The sequence below is a fragment of the Mangifera indica genome, chromosome 18, assembly GCF_011075055.1.
Source record: "Mangifera indica cultivar Alphonso chromosome 18, CATAS_Mindica_2.1, whole genome shotgun sequence".
NCBI classification, from domain to species: domain Eukaryota; kingdom Viridiplantae; phylum Streptophyta; class Magnoliopsida; order Sapindales; family Anacardiaceae; genus Mangifera; species Mangifera indica.
In genome coordinates this window covers 4,143,526-4,163,814 of record NC_058154.1, presented here as the reverse complement: position 1 = coordinate 4,163,814, position 20,289 = coordinate 4,143,526, and positions in this window count along the sequence as shown.

The window sequence follows — 20,289 nt, the reverse complement described above, 5'->3', positions numbered from 1 at the left end:
GCAAAAATGCCCATAACTTTTTCTAAAATGTCAAAATTACCCTTTCCCTTATATATAAAAACCCCCTCACTCACTAAATTCGATTCGAAAAAGACTGTGGAAAATAAATAGAGTTGGGGGGAAAAGTTACTTTTTTGAAATTAGGGTTTGCTAAAGATTAAAAAATTATTGAAAGGACAAGGGATAAATATTGGACCTGTTTGTAGTAGAAATTTTTTCAGGGGGTAAATTGATATTTTTCATACTTAGGGTTTCTCGACGTATAGTTTTCGAATTTCATATCTGCTTTTTTTGTTTTAGGGTTTTTCAATATGTAGTTTTCGAAATTAAGATTTGTTTTTTTGATTTTTGTGCTTTTGGGCACATTTTATGATGTTATGACGTAATTTCAGTTCAATATTTCGGTTTTTTCGTTTATATGATATATCGATTCGTATTTTTCAGATTTTCGAATAATTTTTCGATTAGTGACATTCTTACGTATTTCAACTGATAGAGCTCGAATTTCAATTTCATTTTTTCGATTTTCACCGTTTTAGGATAAATCGAGTCTTTTTTTCAGATTTTCTAATGATTTTTCGATTACTCACATTCTATGACATTTCAACGTATAAAATTTGAATTTCATTTTCATTTTTTCAAATTTTGCCATTTTATGATATATCGATTCGTATTTTCCAGATTTTCGAATGATTTTTCAATTGTTGATATTCTAGGGTATTTCATCGTTTAAAATTCGAATTTCAGTTTCGTATTTTCGAATTTCACCGTTTTAGGATATATTGACTCATATTTTGAAGATTTCTGAATGATTTTTTGAGTATTGACATTTTATGGTATTTGAAAGTATAGAATTCGCATTTCAGTTCTGTTTTTTTGATTTTCTTCCTTTCAGGATACATCGATTCGTATTTTCCAGATTTTCGAATGATTTTTCAATTGTTGATATTCTAGGGTATTTCATTGTTTAAAATTCGAATTTCAGTTTCGTATTTTCGAATTTCACCGTTTTAGGATATATCGACTCATATTTTGAAGATTTCTGAATGATTTTTTGAGTATTGACATTTTATGGTATTTGAAAGTATAGAATTCGCATTTCAGTTCTGTTTTTTCGATTTTCTTCCTTTCAGGATATATCGATTCGTATTTTTAGATTTTCGACTGATTTTTCCATTGTTAACATTCTAGGGTATTTCAACGTATAGAATTCGAATTTTATTTTCGTTTTTTTTAATTTCACCGTTTTAGGATTTATCGACTCATATTTGATAGTAACATCACTTAATCACATATAAAATGAAATCAAATACATATCCATATATAATAACTTTAGTGCAAATAATTTCTTCATTTTATATTTGTTAGAATGAGTTGTTTGAGTATTTCTTTATTTCATCTAATGTTTGATAGTAACATCACTCAAATCACATATAATTATTTTCGTGAAAAGGTAATTTAAAAATGAAATCAAATACATATCAATACATAATGAGAAATAAAATATATATACAATAAATATATACATAAGATCATATCACATTTGCACAGAAGTGTTTGGACTCATCGGGGATGCGCAGTTCACCTTCAACGCGTTTTTTTTTACGAGAAATATCCTGCAAAAAGTTTAAAATTTCGTAAGAAATTCATAAAAAACAAACATGTAAACAAATATAGTAATGTAAAAAAAAAAAGATGAAATTTTAAAAAAGGATTTCGTTATGATGAAACGGTGAAAATAATAAAAAACGGAACTGAAAATCGAAAAAATGGAAATAAAATTCGAATTCTATACATTGAAATACCTTAGAATGTTAATAATAAAAAAATCTGAAAAATACGAGTTGACGTATCTTAAAACGGTGAAAATAAAAAAATCAACCGAAAATGTGAATCGATATATCCTGAAAGGATGAAAATCGAAAAAACGGAACTGAAATTCAAATTCTATACGTTGAAATACCTTATAATGTTAATAATCAGAAAATCGTTCAGAAATCTTCAAAATACGAGTCGATATATCCTAAAACGGTGAAATTCTAAAAAAAGAAACTGAAATTCGAAATCTAAACGTTGAAATACCCTGAAATGTCAACAATCGAAAAATCATTCGAAAATCTGGAAAATATGAGTCGATATGTCATAAAACGGCGAAATTTGAAAAAATAAAAATGAAATTCGAATTCTATACGTTGAAATCTCATAGAATGTGAACAATCGAAAAATCGTTAGATAATCTAAAAAGAAGACTCGATTTATCCTAAAATAGCGAAAATCGAAAAAATGGAATTGAAATTCGAACTCTATCAGTTGAAATACGTACGTATGTCACTAATCGAAAAATCATTCAAAAATCTAAAAATACGAATCCATATATCATAAAAAGGCAAAATTCGGAAAAACGAAACTGAAATTCAAAAATACGAATCAATATATCCTATAAACGAAAAAATTGAAATATTGAGCTAAAATTACGTCATTATATCGTAAAATGTGTAAAAAAAGCACAAAATTCGAAAACTACATATCGAAAAACCCTAAAACAGAAAAAAACGGATATAAAATTCAAAAACTATATGTTGAGAAACCCTAGATAAGAAAAATTTCAATTTACCCCCTAAAGAAATTCCTATTACATAAGCTCCAATATTTATCCCTTGACCCCTCAGTAATTTTCTAATCTATTAGCGCCCCTGCAGTTTAAAAAAACAAATTTCCCCCCAACCCACGATATACGCGACAACAACCCACTATCACGTGGTAAATTTCAGAAAAGCCCACCGTGGACTAAGGACTCTTAACCAACTCCCTAATGTTTTGAAAACGCTATTAACTCCCTAACCCACGGTCAATCCCTCTTGACCGTGGGAAAATTCGTTTGACCGTGGGAAACATTGTTCCCACGGTCAGACTGCTGAACGCTTCGGAAGCATTTTTCGGCTAAAAACTAGTTGTCAATTTTAACACAAATCAAATCTATATAGGCGATAACACAAAACCTCTCAACCAATTCAACGAAAACAACTAAGAATCAAAACATTTCAAGTATTGTTCAAAATCAAAACCTTAAAGTTTCAAACCGTAAAATCTCACTTAAATCTCAATAATATGAACAATAACTTGATTCAAACAAGATTACGGAAGATATACTAACCTTTTTGGCCATTTTCGATTGCCGGAAAGCACAAAAATTGTCAAAAATCTGGTAGACCGTGGGATAGTAGAAAATTTCGAATTTTCCACTGTCTTTGCACTGTGAAATGCCCAAAGATTATCGTGGAAAGTGAAGAAATTTGCTGTGTTTATATATGGGGCAATTTCATCATTTCACAAAAGTTGGACATTTTTGCTTTAACTTGAATATTTTGGATAATTTCCTTAGACCTCCTTAATTTTGGCTATTTATTATAATTTTCCTGAAGTTAAATTTGATTTTATATTTAGTGTAGGTTGATAGTTTGAATGATTTAATCTGATTTAATCATAAAAATAATTTTTAAATGAATTGAAACTGATTACTCTAACGATTGACAAATCAACTGATTGGAGCAATCAATTTAATCTGGTTTTTAAAACCCTGATTAGACCTGTGGGTTGTGCAAGCTGGGCATTGGAGGCAAGGAGCTGTTGCCCATTGGCTCCTCTCTCCCAAGCCCTACCCAATGGTTATGTAGCCGCTGGGCTCAGCCCAACAGCTACTTATCCATTTTTTATTGTTTTTTAAATAAATTTACTACAAATATATATACATTTTTGGTAAGTCACTATAAATATTCTTCCAACATTCACAACGTCACACTATCCATTCGCCACTCTCTTCTAACTCTCACAATCTCAATCTTTTCGTGTTAATTCTCAAAGTTTTTTACTCTCTCAATCAATTATCAAACTTCCGAACTAATTTGTTTTCATTTTTTTTAATATTTTGTCAACTATTACTTTTATTTCATTCACATCTAAATAGATTCAAGATCAAAATGTCCTCTAAGAGAGCAAAGTAGACAATGTGAGAATATTTTGATTAAATTAAATAAACAATAAATAGTAAATTAGTTCAAAGGATAATATACAAACTCTATAGTTTATATTTAACATGTGCAAGTTTGGGAGCATCTAACATCTTTGTTGCCATATAAATAAATATTATATACGATGTTCGATTTATGATAATTTATTTTTTATTATTATGATTATCTTATTTGATTCAACATGTAATAAAATATTTTAGTACTTTTTTATTATTAAGATGATTTAACAGATAACATGGACAGTAATTTGATTATCTTTTACCTATAGGTATTTAAAAATTCCTAAGTTATCTAATTTTTCTCATGACCCCATTTATTGTAATGTAACATACAACCTAACTATCATTATTATGACTATTTTAACCTCTTCTTCTTTTATATGTTATAAAGTTGTTTTTTGTTGTCCCCTCAAACCGGTTTGAAACCCTAATGGTTAATTCATTATTGAATTTATGTTAGAGTAATTGGTTACCTATCTTGATTATAGTATTGGAAAAGCCAAAATTATCGTTATTGGCCAGGGTTCTACATCTATCTATTTAAAAAAATAGTAAGAACACGTTCCAAAGTTACTAGTCTTTGTAAATCATAATTGATACTAGAAATTTTTTCTTCTAGTTTAGCCAATTCTTGAGTCACTGAAAATATTTGGTAAATTGAATAATTTAGTTTCCTATCAAGATTATCGAACTTATTATCCAAGTTCTTTAAATCATCTATAATAGTGTTTAACAACCCTATTTTAGGTTTATGTTCAATTCCATGATCTAAATGAAAACAGTGCACTTTTGATCTTTGTAACAGGAATCCCAATATTCGATTAGATTATCTAGAGTGGCTAGGAGTAAAAAGGTTGCTTGACATGATTTGTAAAGCGTTGTGCCAAGGCTGTACACGGATACTTTGCTTCATCCTAACCTGGATAACAACCATAGAAATGAGAGAATTAGATTTGAAGAGACTTTGGTTGGATAAAGTAGAATCTATTATAGGATATTGGTATGGAGAATCTCAGAACCCTGAGGAGCCTTCAACATAACATATTTTCTGACTGAGATATGACAGACGAGGAAACACTTAAACAATTCACTGTTAGCTTACAAAGTAAATATCCTAGTTTCCCACCAGGATATGCAAACTTTGTAGCTCAGACATCCCAAAGGGGTTGGGAAAAAGCTGAAAATTTATACTTAAAGGTGATAAAAGAAGAATACTTTGTTTCAAAAGAAGAAGGCAAAAGGAAGGTTGATCTTCTTGAAATCTTTCCTTCGAATGTTGAGAAAATCAGCAAATATTACGAAGAAGAGCTTAAGAGACAAAGGAAAACTTCTGATAAAGGGAAAGCTAAAAAAATTTCTCTAGGACCAAAAGTAGAAGAACTAGAGAACTTAATCTCTAATCTAAGAGAAGCTGAAATAAAAGATGACCCTTTAGAAGGAATTAAGAATCCTTTACATTCATTCGAAGGATTCCTTTGTGAAATTTCTAAGCTTGAATACACTCCCACAACATATCCTACTCGGATTAAGTCGGAATATACTCCAAAACCCACACAAAAGATGGTAGAAATACCTTATAGTAGAAGTTTCCTAAATATAAATTGTGTAAGCAACTTGGCAGAAACAATTGAAATTTGGGAAACTATAAACTGGGTCCATGTGTAGAATAAAGCCTTTGACCTAGGACAAACGTATCGTTTTCTAAGATCTACATTATAGGGTATTGCAGGAAGCTTTTGGTTAGGATTAGAAGTAAGCACTGAAATATTAGAAACAGTAAATGACTTAAAAAGTCACAAGGGAATATTCACACTCTTTGAGGATATGCTTTTAAGAGAATTTACTGGTATAACTATCACCAGTAAGAATCTTACAGAGGTAATTGCTCTAGAAGCTATAACAAAGCTTAGGCTTTGTGACATATGTCAACTTGAAAATTTCATTTGTGAATACAAGCGATATTTTTATCAATTACCTACTAGAATACAAGAAGTTATGAAAAATACCTTCTTTGCAAAGTTACCACATGGATGGGACAAAGCTTCTAGTGAAGTCTTTAAACTACTCCTAGAAAAGAATCAGATAGTAGATTCTCTAAGAGGAATGATAGAGGCTGTAAGACAATTGATTCAGACAAGGTGTCTGAATGCTAAGCTTGATAAGGATACCAAAAAGCTACACTTTAATGATATCTGTTATTACAATTTTGATGGAGTCCCAAGACAGTATGGATGCGAAAAATCATCCTCTAAAACTCCAAAACTCCAAAACATCAAAATTGGAAAACTTATAAAAATCGGAATACTTTTCTATGAAAAAGAAAATTTCCTAAAAGCTTTAAAAATATGAGAAAAAGACCTATTTCTAATAAAACTAAACTTCCTAACTACGAAAGGTTTATTAGAAAGGTAACTGCAAAGGAACGAGGAGGAAAGAAATACTATGCCACTTGCCCTTCGAGAAAAAATGTGAAAGATTGTAATTGCTATTGGATTTATGACAACAAAGATCACTATACGGATAAATGTCCAAATAAGAGCAAAAAGAAGACGAGTCTTAAATTCTTAAATGTGAATTCAGAATCTCAAACTTCTGAATATAAGCTTATATTTGGATATGAAGTTAACTCGAATGATGAGTCAATGTATGAACTGATTTCAAATTACTTTGATACTTCTGATTCAAAAAATTACTCAAAAGACTACTTTTTGAATGAGGATTCTGAAAATGAAGAAGAAAAAATATACTTGCCTAGAATAGATAAAGATGTTACTTCTCATCGAATTTTTATGAATAAAGTAGAAAATTTACAAGAACCTTCTAATCTATTCACAGATGATGAGGAACTCATTTCATTAGAACCCAAAACTAATCCATAGTTAGTGATTAGCTCGTCTACTAATTATGAGGATACATTGGTAAGCCCAAATGAATAGGTAATCCTAAAACTCTCCTCTAGAGAAGTATTTGAAAAAAATTTCACAATGGATATTTCAAGCTAGAAGCTTAAAGAATGTACACGAAAAGCTTATTAGAGTAGCCTTAACCGAATCAAATGAAAGGGAAATTATTTTATCAAATGATGAATGGTTACTAAAGCTGTGTGAACTTGTGAAATGGGCAAATAACAAGTATCACTATGTACAATTAGGAGCTGTACAAGTAAGAGTACAAGGTATATTTTGTAGAGGTATGAATGTTCGTATCCAAGTTGCATTACTAGATAAGAGATGGACTACCTTTAATAAGCTTTAGTTGGAAGGTTTCATGCCAACTTAACTTTAGGAGACTCTTATGGAACGATTCGACCAAGATATTTGGTCTTTTTTAAAGATCTTAATCTTACGAGGATTATGGTCTTACGAATTCATACTTCTGGATTGGAAGAATTACTACAATCCAGTAACGGAGTAGCCGTTCAATATAAGATGATTTACCGGTTGATAAATTCTATAAATCCTATGTTAGTGTACTTTCATTCGAATACTAAAGTGCATGGTCCCGTATCAAACTCCATTATTCCAATAAATCCTACCATAGTTAATTCTCGTCAATTGACATGGCCAAGGAATTGGTTTTTAACCTTTACACTGTAGCCAAGTATGGTAGACATGAAAATAAACCTAGGAATAAAAATTGAGAAGATTTGTGACAAGGTCGATATTACTCTTTCTATTCCAAGAAACTTAGTTTCGAGGAATGCTATATTTTCACCAAAAAATTCAATTTCTTAAAAAAGAGAGGACGTTGGACCAAGTGCACCATGGATTAACATATTGGAAAAAGACAGATTAGACAACTCAAATACGAAAAGCCATATTTTAAGGAATTCTTTTACAAAAAGAATATACGACTATAAATCTGTTCAAATACCAGTATATAAAGAAGAAGATACTTTGTCAACACGAATGATAATGAATCATAAAATTCATTGTCATGCATTGGTACAAGGAACAATTAACACTTGTATCACAATGGAACTTTGTTTTCCAGAATATGAGTCTTATACGTTAGATGTTTTGGTGGACACAGGAGCAACAAAATGCATAGTACGAAAGTTTTGCTTTCCACCAGAAATGTGGAAAGAACTTGAAAAACCCATCATGAACATTGTTACAGATGAAGGACAAAATATGATCACGAAATTCGTCCAGGACGTGACCATATTGCTAAACAAGAAAAAAATCGTTCTAAGAGAAATCTTTTTGTTATATTACTTAGAAGTGGATTTCATTCTCGAAAACTCATTTCTCCGTAGATAGACAGAGGTGAGGCCCTTCATCCAAGATAATGATTATATCATTCTTGGAGGGTATACAATTCCTATTGTAGCAAGGGTAGATCTCTCGAAAGTTAGAAATGACTTTAGGCCTAAGAGATTATAACCTAAAAAGGAACATATCATATTCTCTGTTAGACCAAAAGAGAAATGGTGGATTAATGCTTTTGAAACAAATAGGAATGAAATGACATGTCAATTAAAATTTGATCCTCAAAATCAAATACACCGGATCGCTCGAGGTAAATCACAAGAGATTCAAGTCTCTAATGCATGTCTCGAGAATACAGATAAAAAGGATAAAAATTTAAAGGATGACAACATGCAAACTCCTGGATTCTTGAAAGGATTAAAGAATTTAAAGAGGAAATTTCTCCATATTTTGATGATTTACCATTAAAATTATGAGAAAAGAATGGAATATTTGCTGAAATAAAACTACGAGATTGAAATATAGGGTAAAATCAGAATCCCGTAGATACTCCCCTAATACAGAGGAGGAATTTACAAAGCAAATCCCATAATTATTCTCAAAGGGATTAATTCGAGAGAGTAAAAACCCTCATTCTTCTCCAGCTTTTATAGTGATGAATAAAACTGAGCAGATGAAAGGAAAAGCTAGAATGGTAATCGACTATAGGCAATTAAATAGCAAAACTATAGACGATGCATATAAAATCCCTAACAAATCAGCTTTACAAAATAAAACTAGATTTGGAAAAATATTTTCACGCTTTGATTTAAAGTCAGGATTCTGACAAATCAGAATGGCGAAACAAAACATTCCTTTAACAACCTTTATGTGCCCAAAAGGACTATTTGAGTGGCTGGTGTTGCCGTTTGGATTAAAACAAACACCTACTATATTTCAAAAGAAAATGGATAAAGTCTTTTTCAACTTATTTGATTTCTGTGTTGTCTATACAAATGATATACTAGTCTTTAGTAAGACTAAAAAAGAGCATAAAAATCATCTAGAGTAGGTAATTAGAAAATTCCTTGAACATGGAATGGTCTTATCCGAAAGAAAGATAAATTGGTTCCAAACCAAGATTAAATTCTTGGGGGTTGAATTTGGAGGAGGAATCTAACTCCAAGATCATATTGCGAAGAAACTGTTGAAATTTCTTGATATGCTTGAAGACAAGCATATGTTACAACAATTTCTTGGACTTGCAAACCAAATGAGGGAATACGTCCCAAATTTGGTCAATGTAATAAATGGATTAACGAAAAAGATTAATTCTAAAGTGCCATGGTCATGGTCCATAGAAGATACCAACTGTGTTATCCAAACCAAAAACTTGACTCAGAACCTTCAAACACTAACACTCCCAATAGACTCTGATTCTCTAATCGTAAAGAGTGATGCATCTAATTATTATTGGGGAGGCTTTCTTAAAGCCAAGGGTACTGATAATATCAAAAGAATACTTTGGTATGCATTAAGAAAATTCTCACCTGCTGAAATAAATTATCTTGTTTATAAAAAGGAAGTTTTAGCAACTAAAGAATGTATTGATAGATTTCGATTATTTGTCGTCAGTCAAGAATTCACTTTAAGAATTGATTCTAAATATTTGACATCATTTATGAAATTAGTCTTAAAGGATGATAAAACTAGACTAATAAGATGGCAAATCTAGTTTGCGGAATATCACTTCAAGATTGAATTTATATTTGGAAAGTTTAATTTTATTGTTGACGTTTTGTCTAGACCATTGTAAAAAAATAGACAAAAAGGATCAAATTGGAAGAAGATTTTCATGCTCCAAATGTCGGTCAATGACTCATTTAAAGAGAAATTGCCCTTCCATGAAAAATGTGGTGATGCTAGAAAAATCAGGCTCTAGAATTAATAGCCCCAAAGGTGAAAAGTTTGTGATAAAGATGGTTAATTCAAAGAAGCCAAAAAAAAACTCTTTTATAAGAGGTAAATACTGTGTTCAAACAAGTTCTCACAACATTGTAACATACTACTGTGAATCAATCATAAGAATTTCTAGACATTCCACCTAGCTTGATACATTACAGACCTCAACAATCTCTAGATACAAAAATTTCAGATAGACAAAACCTAAAATATTAAAAGGCTACTACAATAAGCATGGTGACGTCGAGGACGAAAAACTTTGAGATTGGAAGTTCTAGTAAAGGGAAGAGGGATTTTGAATATCTTTCGAATCCCAACAAAAGGAACTATAAAAAAAAAGGTGAAACTATTGTAAAATAGGATACTGCCAAAAAGCAGGAAACTACCAAAAGGCAAGAAAAAAGAATAAAAGAGTTACAAGAAAAGTTTAGCTATATAGAAAAATTCTACATTCTTAAAAACTTGAAGCTCACTGAAGCCAACAAAGCAATATTAGAAGACCTGAACAATCAATGCCATATAACCCTAGCTATGGGACAAGGCAAAATGGAACTCGGGCAAATATTATGAAAACTAGCCAATAGACTAGCTTGGCTTGAAGCAGATATGATTTATTATGAAGAAGAAGAACCCTCAAGAAAGATCTATTCTTCGAAAATAACTACTTTTAAAGTCTAGACTACTCAGAGATATAGTAGACTTCGAAATGCCTTATCTCGAAATAGTCACTTTAAAAGGATTAATAACATCTCTAAAAGAAGAAAACAAAAAAGATCTTCAAGAAGGACTTTTTGTGTTCTCAGATGGACTTATAGAATTACATGTTCCATGGAAGCTTTTTCGGAAAGGATTTTATGGATCATTTATGAAAAAAGAATGGATAGATGTAATTGAGATCGATGTACAAGAAGCGATGGTGAACCTCGAAATACCAGATGTTGTTAAACAAGCACTTTGTGTATTTGACAAAAGAATTCATACGTTCACCTATGTAATAACTTCGTCAGTTCAAGAAGATGACAATATGCAACATGTACAACTCTGGGAATTTGTTGTAAGAGAACCATGGTATAACATAATGGTTCGTAAAGACGTCTTAATGAGACATACGACACTACAACAACTTTATGAACTTAACAAGGTAAATGGATACTGGACAAGACTACATATAGTAAAGTTACTAATGGTCCAATTCAGGTTAAAAGAACTCTTGAGGAAAAATGAAATAGTTCATATCGACAAAGGGATAACAGTTATCTTGTCAAAGAAATATGCAAGAGTTCCAAATACTTTGTTTAGGGAAAATCGAGTGCAAATCCAAGATATGGTTGAAGGGTTTAAACCTCATAATATATCTAAGTAGACTCTGATTGAAAATATAAAGGATATACTTCGGCTTGTTATTACTCAAAAGGTTGAAACTCAAGCCCAAATTGTAAAAGCCCAGCCGGAGGAGGAAAAAACCTTTGGAGACTTCATAGACTCATTTGATTAGCTCATAGAATGAGCCCAATAAAAGAGAGATCTGCTCAACCCAAAAGTAAAAAGAGCAGCACGTGTAAATGCAATGTGTATCAAATATGCGGAAGACAAGTGGAAAGCAAGATAAGAGATCAACGGAGGAGATGATGGCAACACTTGCACCACTTGGAATTTACTGTTAAAAAATATGTAAAACGTGGCTGACATATGAGAGACTAAGACCCCAATGCTTAAAACACGTGGTTGTCTTGTTGCGTTGGTTGGAGACAATTAAGTACAATTATTTAGTACTTTTACTGTATTGTCAATGGATTCAAAATTACTTGAAATCTGGAAGCTTTTCTCTTCTATAAATAGAAGAGACTTTGCTAAGTGTTTGTAAGAGTGGTGTAAGAGTGAATATATATATATATATATATATATATATATATCTCTAAACTTGCTCAAAACTTTGAAAGCAAGGTATTTTATAACTCTTCTAACTCTTCCTATTTATGTTATGTTTATGTATTTAATAATATAAATAGCTTGTTTTGTGTTAATGAATGCATATCATTAATAAAACTTGACTAATATATTATGATTGTTACTAAACATTGCTATTTTCATTGGATTCATAACATATGATAAGTAGTGAATTTGGTGAGGGGATTATTATGGACTCTTGTGCTTTTTTTATTTGCAATTGGTTTGTGGGTTTTGATGTTTATGAATTTTTAGGGTTTATGGTTTGTTTGGCTTCATTATTCTTTTTACTCATCCAATTATTACTAATTTTATGTGACAGCGTAAAATTTATGAAGACTACAAACTAAATAATTTCTAGTTATTGTCCTGAATAAGGTTGGCTTTAGTTAAAGAACTTGTAGAGTCTTTGATAATTTATTTAATTTTCTTTCTCAACAAATATAATTTTAAAAAGTCTTTGATGAAAGGAATTTATGCGTGTTGTGACTTCAAGTTCACAAGGTATTGATGCTAAGCATTCCTTGCTGTTTTTTCTTCTTTTCATTTGATTTTCTTACACTTATGAATTCTTGTGAACAAATTAGTAAGAAGCTTTTACAGTGCTCTCCTAAGTCGTAACGATTACTATCACATGCTTGTGTTATTCATGCATGTAAATCTCAATTCTGGAGTTGATTTTACATATTTTGCATCTGTTTTTATCGTTATCCTTTCGTATAACTTAGATCAACACAATGTCTTTAAATCTCTTTGTTTCCTTGGAAAATTCAAGAGAACGAATTTGATAAAAAAAATGTATGTTATTATAGTTTGTGTTGTTAGCTTTTTCAGACTCTACTAAGTAGCCATACTAGAGTTGAATGCGATTTTTTTTTCAAACAATTATTGCTTTTCAGCTTGTTGATTGCGGTCTAAAATCATGATTAATGTAAATTTATTCCTTATAATAAAGAAAACCAACAAATTAAAAACGAAAGATATCTGCTCTTTTAAAAGTAGAGTAGTATTATACCTATCTATTATTTTAAATACATATTTATATATATTATTATGTGATTGAGTATTATTTTATCTTTAATTTAAGATTATTCAATCACATAATAATATATATTAAATATATATTCAAAATAAATATACATAATTTTATTATCAAAATTACAAAAAGAAAAGATAATACCAATCAGTCAATTTTACAATATGATAACTTTCATATTATAAAGCCAAAACCAATTACATAGTCAACATATGTAACAAGAGACATTTCTTGCCTTTAATTTTCAGCCTTTTACATCTTTTAATCTTTTTTTTTTTTCATATGTTTGATACATTACCTAACAGAACGATACTATATATACCTACTTGGAGTAAACAAATATGTATATACTTATATGTGTCACCACATGATTGAATATTGTTTTATCTTTAATTTAAAATCATTAAATCATATAATGACACACATATATATATATTTATGTACCTAAAATAGTTATATATAGTTTTATCGTACCTAACATGATTTTGTTGTACATTTCTCTATTTTAAGACTTAAATATGGCTTACTTATTAGACATTATGTTTGCATTAAGTGTTTATAACTCCTTTTGAGAGTTAATGTTAGTCATTTAATTAATTTTTGTAACTATCTTTTAAAGAGTTAATGATGGTCATTATGTTACTTTTGTAACTTTTTTTAGAATTAATATTGGTCATTTAATTTTTTTAACTCTTCGAGAGTTAACAATAAAAATTATTTCTTTGTAACTCTTTTGTTGAAATTTAAAATGGGCTTTACACTTTTTCTTGAAACTAATGGTTGATTATAGTTTAGTATAGGAGTTATATTTTCTTGATGGTAGAAAATGTTTTTTTGTTAATATAAGAAAGGTCTCTAAGCTAACCTATACAAAAAGTCTGTGACAATATCATCATTTCACTGTTATTTTTTTGCACTTTACTGGTGTACGTTAGAAGACACTTAAAAGGAGAGGTGTGAGTTTACATTTTATTATTTTACTTGAACAACAATGGCTAGAGCATCAGGTTTTTTTTTTTTTATATGCATATTCAACAATATTGCTTTCAGTAGTGATATCAGAGTTTCACTCTTATCGTGTTGTTCAGTATTTAGTTCATAGTTTTTTCAGTGTTTGTTTTACTTTATTAAATTAATCACATAATTTTATGTGATTGAATAATAGACCCATTGAATTTGGCTATAAATTTGATTTCTTTTTATGCATATATTTGTCTCAAGATGTACATATTTTAATACTTAAGAGTATATATTATTGCATGTGGATGTAATCTAATTTAGCATGCATGTTATTTTTATTATGAGTTTTTTATTCTTAATTGGATTGGAGATAAAAGCATAAATGTGTATAAAGAATTTTTTTCTTTTTTTATAACTTTTGATTATCAAAGAGTTTAATGGACAAAAACATGCATACTATGGTATAAAGTTTCAATCCTAACTTTAAGTATCAGATATGCATGTATGTTAAATCTTTGTATTATTAATATATATATATATATATATATATATATATATATATATATATATATATATATATATATACACTAAATATTTGGTTTCTTATTATTTGACATGGATTTCTATGGATGTCTCATTTCAAGTAATGGATTTCATATTGATGTCTTAGGATTAGCTACAACATCCTAAATCATAAAGTATATCAAAATATATGTTTGGAGAAAGATTATATATATCTAAATTTTAAGATTGATTGATGAAATACAATCACTTTATCAACAGGAAAGTGATTTTTTTATATAAATAAATTATGAAGTAGTGAATTGAAATGCAAAAATAATATTCTTATGCTCTTAAGTTAGAATTATTCTTTGTATTTGAATTTCACTAATCTTAAAATTAATTGATAAATTCATGTTTGACACAACCTTTGCCCATAGGAAGGTTAGTCTTTATCAATATTTCAGATTTATTTTTCTACTTTGTTACATAAAATTTACAAGTTTCTTGGTTTATTGCAGTGTTTCCTATTGTTTTGTTTAACAATACTTCTCATATTCCAATGCTAAGTTGTGATAATTTTGTTGATTGGAATGAACAAATTCTTTTAACACTTTGGTGCATGGATCTTGACCTAGTGATCTGTGAGGACGAGCCTTCTGCTTTTATAGGATCAAGCATGCCATAACAAATTGCTCATTATGAACAATGAAAAAAATCGAATCGCTTGAGCATGATGCTTATGAAGGCTTATGTGAGCAAGAGCATTAGAGGATTAGTCCTTGAATGTGAGAAGGTCAAAGATTTAATAAAAGCAATTGAAGACCAATTTGTAACTTCTGATAAGACATTAGCAAGCACCGTTATGAAGAAGCTTTTGGGAATGAAATTTGGAAATTCTAAGGGAGTGCGTGAGCACTTTTTGGGGATGAGAGATAAGTTAGAGTATGTTATAAAAACCAATCGCTTTGTCAGTTTCAAGACTTGTATATCTTGCATATATTATTAATAAAGGAAGAGTTATGTCTTATTTCGCATGTTTTCTGCATCACTTTTATATATATGTTGTAGTTGTATATTACATCCATATTAGCTACATACATATGACATGTGAGAGGTTCTGATAAGTTTTAATAAACATCATCAAATTGTTCCCTACATAGGCAATCTATTTGTGCAATAGTATTGCATAGTGGGCGTGTGTTATATCACCATAGAATATCATTGGATGATATTAGGCATGGTGGATGTACACATGGGTGAGCAATAGAACCATTTGATGGTTGGAGAATTGATCAAAAGTTATTATATTATATTATTTATCGAACGTGACCGCTGAACGATGATCACATGAGCATTAATATACAGTTAATGATACATCATAAATCATACTAGTGCATAGATCCTTTGACTTGAGATATCATAGTTATACTTCGTTTCGAGACATATGGTTCATATGATGTATACCACGAGGTTAATCATGTCTCGTTCAAAAGCTAAGTTGATCATATGTTGCTTGAGCGAGAGGACAAGTGATGATTATACAGGGATCCATTAGCTTAACTACTCCTAAGTTCTCATACGAATATCGAGAAAAAAAAATCTGAGACACTGGCTAGTACAAATAAAAGACCACATGAAAAGAATTTCAATGTGGCACATTTTGATGTATTATTTGATATTCGAAGAGATTAAATATTGGATTTTGATATTCTATAAATCCAAGTTTAATCAGGATGTAACGACAGAGGGATTGAACTATATGGTAAGTATGAGTTAAAAAGGTTCGTTTGACATTATATGAAGCTTATACTTCATTATGATGGAGGGGTCATGAGACATTGCTAGATGACACCACATGATTAGTGGGAGCTTCGTTTCATAGCAAAAAATGAAGTATATCGGTTAACAATAGTTTTAGGTTAGACAATAATATAACGAAACGTATCGTCGGATATGAGGCCAACGACTATGTCACTATGAACCTTGAAGGTCACACCCATATTTCAAGGAAGAAAATGATGTTATGAAAATGAAAATATTTATCTACGGTTGGCTAGCACTTTCCGAAGATAAAAATGATGCTTTTCAAATAAGATTCGGAAAAGGGGTAAAATTATCATTTTACACTTTTGAAATTATTTAGAAAGTTAAACACATAATTTTGGGCACAAATTAATCAACATGTGTCAAAATATTAGTTACTCTTAATTATAAGCCAATAGAAAATGGACATATGATTAACTTGATAAATATCAAAGTTTAAGCGTAATAAATGGGAGAGAAGAATAGAAAAAATATAGAATTTTCCTCTTCTTCTTACTTTAGTTGTGAATGTCTCCATTTTTCTTCCTTGAAGGGTGTCAGTTAGGAGATCACTTATTTTAGTGATTCAAGCTTCCTAACTTCAAATTAAATTACAAGGTACAAGGTAGTTTATATATTTCTATGCTTTATTTCTTGAAACAACATATAAATTTTGTATTACCATTATTTCATATGATGTGAACATGATCTACATGATTTAATTATGTTACCAAAATCTTACAAATGGTATTAGAGCAAGAGTTTGATCCTTGAATGAAAGAATATGCCATATTTTTAGGTGTTTGGAAGTGTTAATGATCAAAACCTAAGATATAAGTTTTGTTATGTGTGATTGGTTTAAACCAAGTGTACATATGTTATTAGGAATGTCTTAATAGCATTTAAGAACTTTTAAATTGTTGGAATTGTGTTGGATAAATTTTCACATAAAAATCCTAATTTTGGAAATTTGGTTGTTTTTGAAATTAATGGTTTAATCATGATTTATACATGATTGTCATGATATGCACATGAATTTTAATCTTAACTTTACATGGGAATGTGTTTTAAGAAACTTAATTTGTGTGATTTGGTGAAGGTTATGAACAAGTTGACATGATTTCCATGTGTTTGGTTGACAGAAATAACATTCAATGTTGATTGAATTTTTATTAATTCATTAACCTAGTGTTTGACTTGGTTTGATTGAGAATTGGATTCTTGATAGCTTGGATTGGATAAATTACATTATGTGTAACCTTATTCATGCTTGAATAATCATCACATGGTGAGATGGATTATGTTTCAGTGATGAATGATTCATATATGTCATGATTTGGTGAAATGCATGACACTTGTGAATTTGGCTCACATTAGGAATGTGTTGTCTATTTAGTTTAAACTTGTCATTCTAAAACCTATTCATGTTTAAGTATGAATTAAAACACGTTTAGTGAGATTTTGGTGAACTTGGTATGTGCTTTGGAAACATTAAGAGTTAGGGTTTTATGTTTGGTTTCAAGAAAACTGTAGTATAAAATTTTAGTTTAATTACTTTGTATACCTGTTATGGTTTGATTTTGTAGACACCAAACATTGGATGTGTTTGTGTTTTAGCAAACTTGAACAAAGAACATAAAGTGTGGTAAATCATTTGTTAAGTTTACCAAATTACAAATTTAATTTCTAAGTATGAATGTTTGACCATGGTGTTACAAATATTAATATGGTGCCCACAATGTCATGTTATTATAGGTATATGTGATAGCATTAATGTGTGACGTGTGTATGCTATAGATGAGACATTATGACATGCTAAACATCATGCATCTAAATGCTTAACATTATATATGCTAGATTGAAATAGACATAACATATTGGATATGTTTGTTGTCTTAGATACATAAATAAGAAATCAAGTTTGCTAGTCTAGGATTAAGTTATAAGTATTGGATCTCTTATATGCAAGATTAACCTAACGTACATTATAGATATATGATATGCTAAGTTGTATGAAAATATGACTTCTTTTGATTATTGAATAATATAGTTGATATGTGTTCAATAACATGCCTAAGTTTTATGTTTTATATTATCATGTAATTTATTTATGACATATAATACATAGTTTTGTGTTTTAGAGAACTAAAACTTTTAGGCATGAAATATTCTTACAATACCATTTAAGATATTAGAGAAGCTTTCAATGACATAAATCATAAGAATATGGTTTTGTAACATGTCTTGGGTGACAAATATGTATCCAAAGTTACATACTAGACTACTCGAGATATGAACTGAACCTAATTAATAATAATAAAACCTTCCCCAAAGATTCAATATCAAATTCGAGCCTTCCATTATGGGTCAATTAGGGTTATGACATACGACTGGAAATCCTAGATTTCTATTATGTAATGGATACTATGCAATATGGCGTAAAATTAGTTGATTGGCGTCCAGAGTAATATTTTTGTCATTCCCTAGATTCTATTGTGGGAGTGATAGGGTATTATGTCTGAAAAGCACAATAGGTTGAATTTGACTAGTCTAAAGTGCTTAGATCTATTATGTGCGGTGCTCAAAGCTACCACAACTTGTATTTGGAATGCAAAAGGAAATCATTTCCTACTTATTGAGCTTGATGGACTTAGATATATTATGTTCGGTTTGTCAAGTTTGATAAGAACTTGATTCCCCACTAGAAAGTGATCCAATAAACTTTTCGAATCTTAAGCTGGGGAAGTATAAGATTTGAATAAAATAGTGGGAGCTAATAAGATCAGGTTTATTGGTAATTACTAGTGAATTTGTCATTTCTTGTAGCATTCTCTCTTGTGATACAGAATATCAAAATGTCAACGGTAAACAATATACTCCTGAAATTGATGGACTTGCATGTGCTTATTGGTCCCAATTTTAAAGATTGATTGAGAAATCTAACAATTGTTCTCAATCTTGAAAAGTTAGCCTATGTCTTGGAGGTACCTTTACCAGTAGCGGTGAACCTTGACACCCCTGAAAAGGAGCAAAGGGTTTATGTTGAATGGGTAGATACCAACTTATGAGTTTGCAGTTATATGCTAGGATCAATGAACTTTGAACTTCAAACTCGATTTGAGAACGTGTAGAGTGCATATAAAAATATCACTACTTTAAGAGTTATTTAGTGAAAATGATCGAGTGAAGGAATATAATTTGATGACTTCACTATTCAACAAATGACTTAAAGAGGGCGTTTTCCTAGATGATTATGTTATTAAAATGATTAACAAAACTGGGGAGTTACAAATATGGGCACAGATTTGCCATATAATGTTCGAGTGAATTTGATTCTCCATTCACTTGGTCCAACTTTTAAGCCGTTCATTACAAATTATTATCTTAATAGGATTGAACGCACTATCCCTGAGCTTCTCAATGATATTCAAGAATTTTACAATAATGAGAAGAAAGGGAAAACACCAGTTGAGTTGTTAGCTACCTTTGCCACATGAGACAAAAAGAGGCAAGCTCAAAAGCTTTGGAAGAAAGGTTCACAGATGAGATCTGGTGGACCAAAAGTACAAAGAAAAGGTTTTAAGAAAACCACTACCAGACCTTCTAGGATAAAGGGTTCTGGCATCGAGACATCACGTTCTCAGCCTCTACAACCTTCTGTTCCATAGAAGGAAAAGAAGCAGGAGAAGAACAATTGCTTTTATTGCAACCAAGAGGGACATTGGAAGAGGAACTGCCCTCTATACCTTGATGATATGACAAAAGGCAAAGCAGATACATATCAATGTTATGTAATTGAATTTGAATTAAATGTTAATTCAAATAGTGATTTATGCACAAGTCTGTACAAGACCTGATAT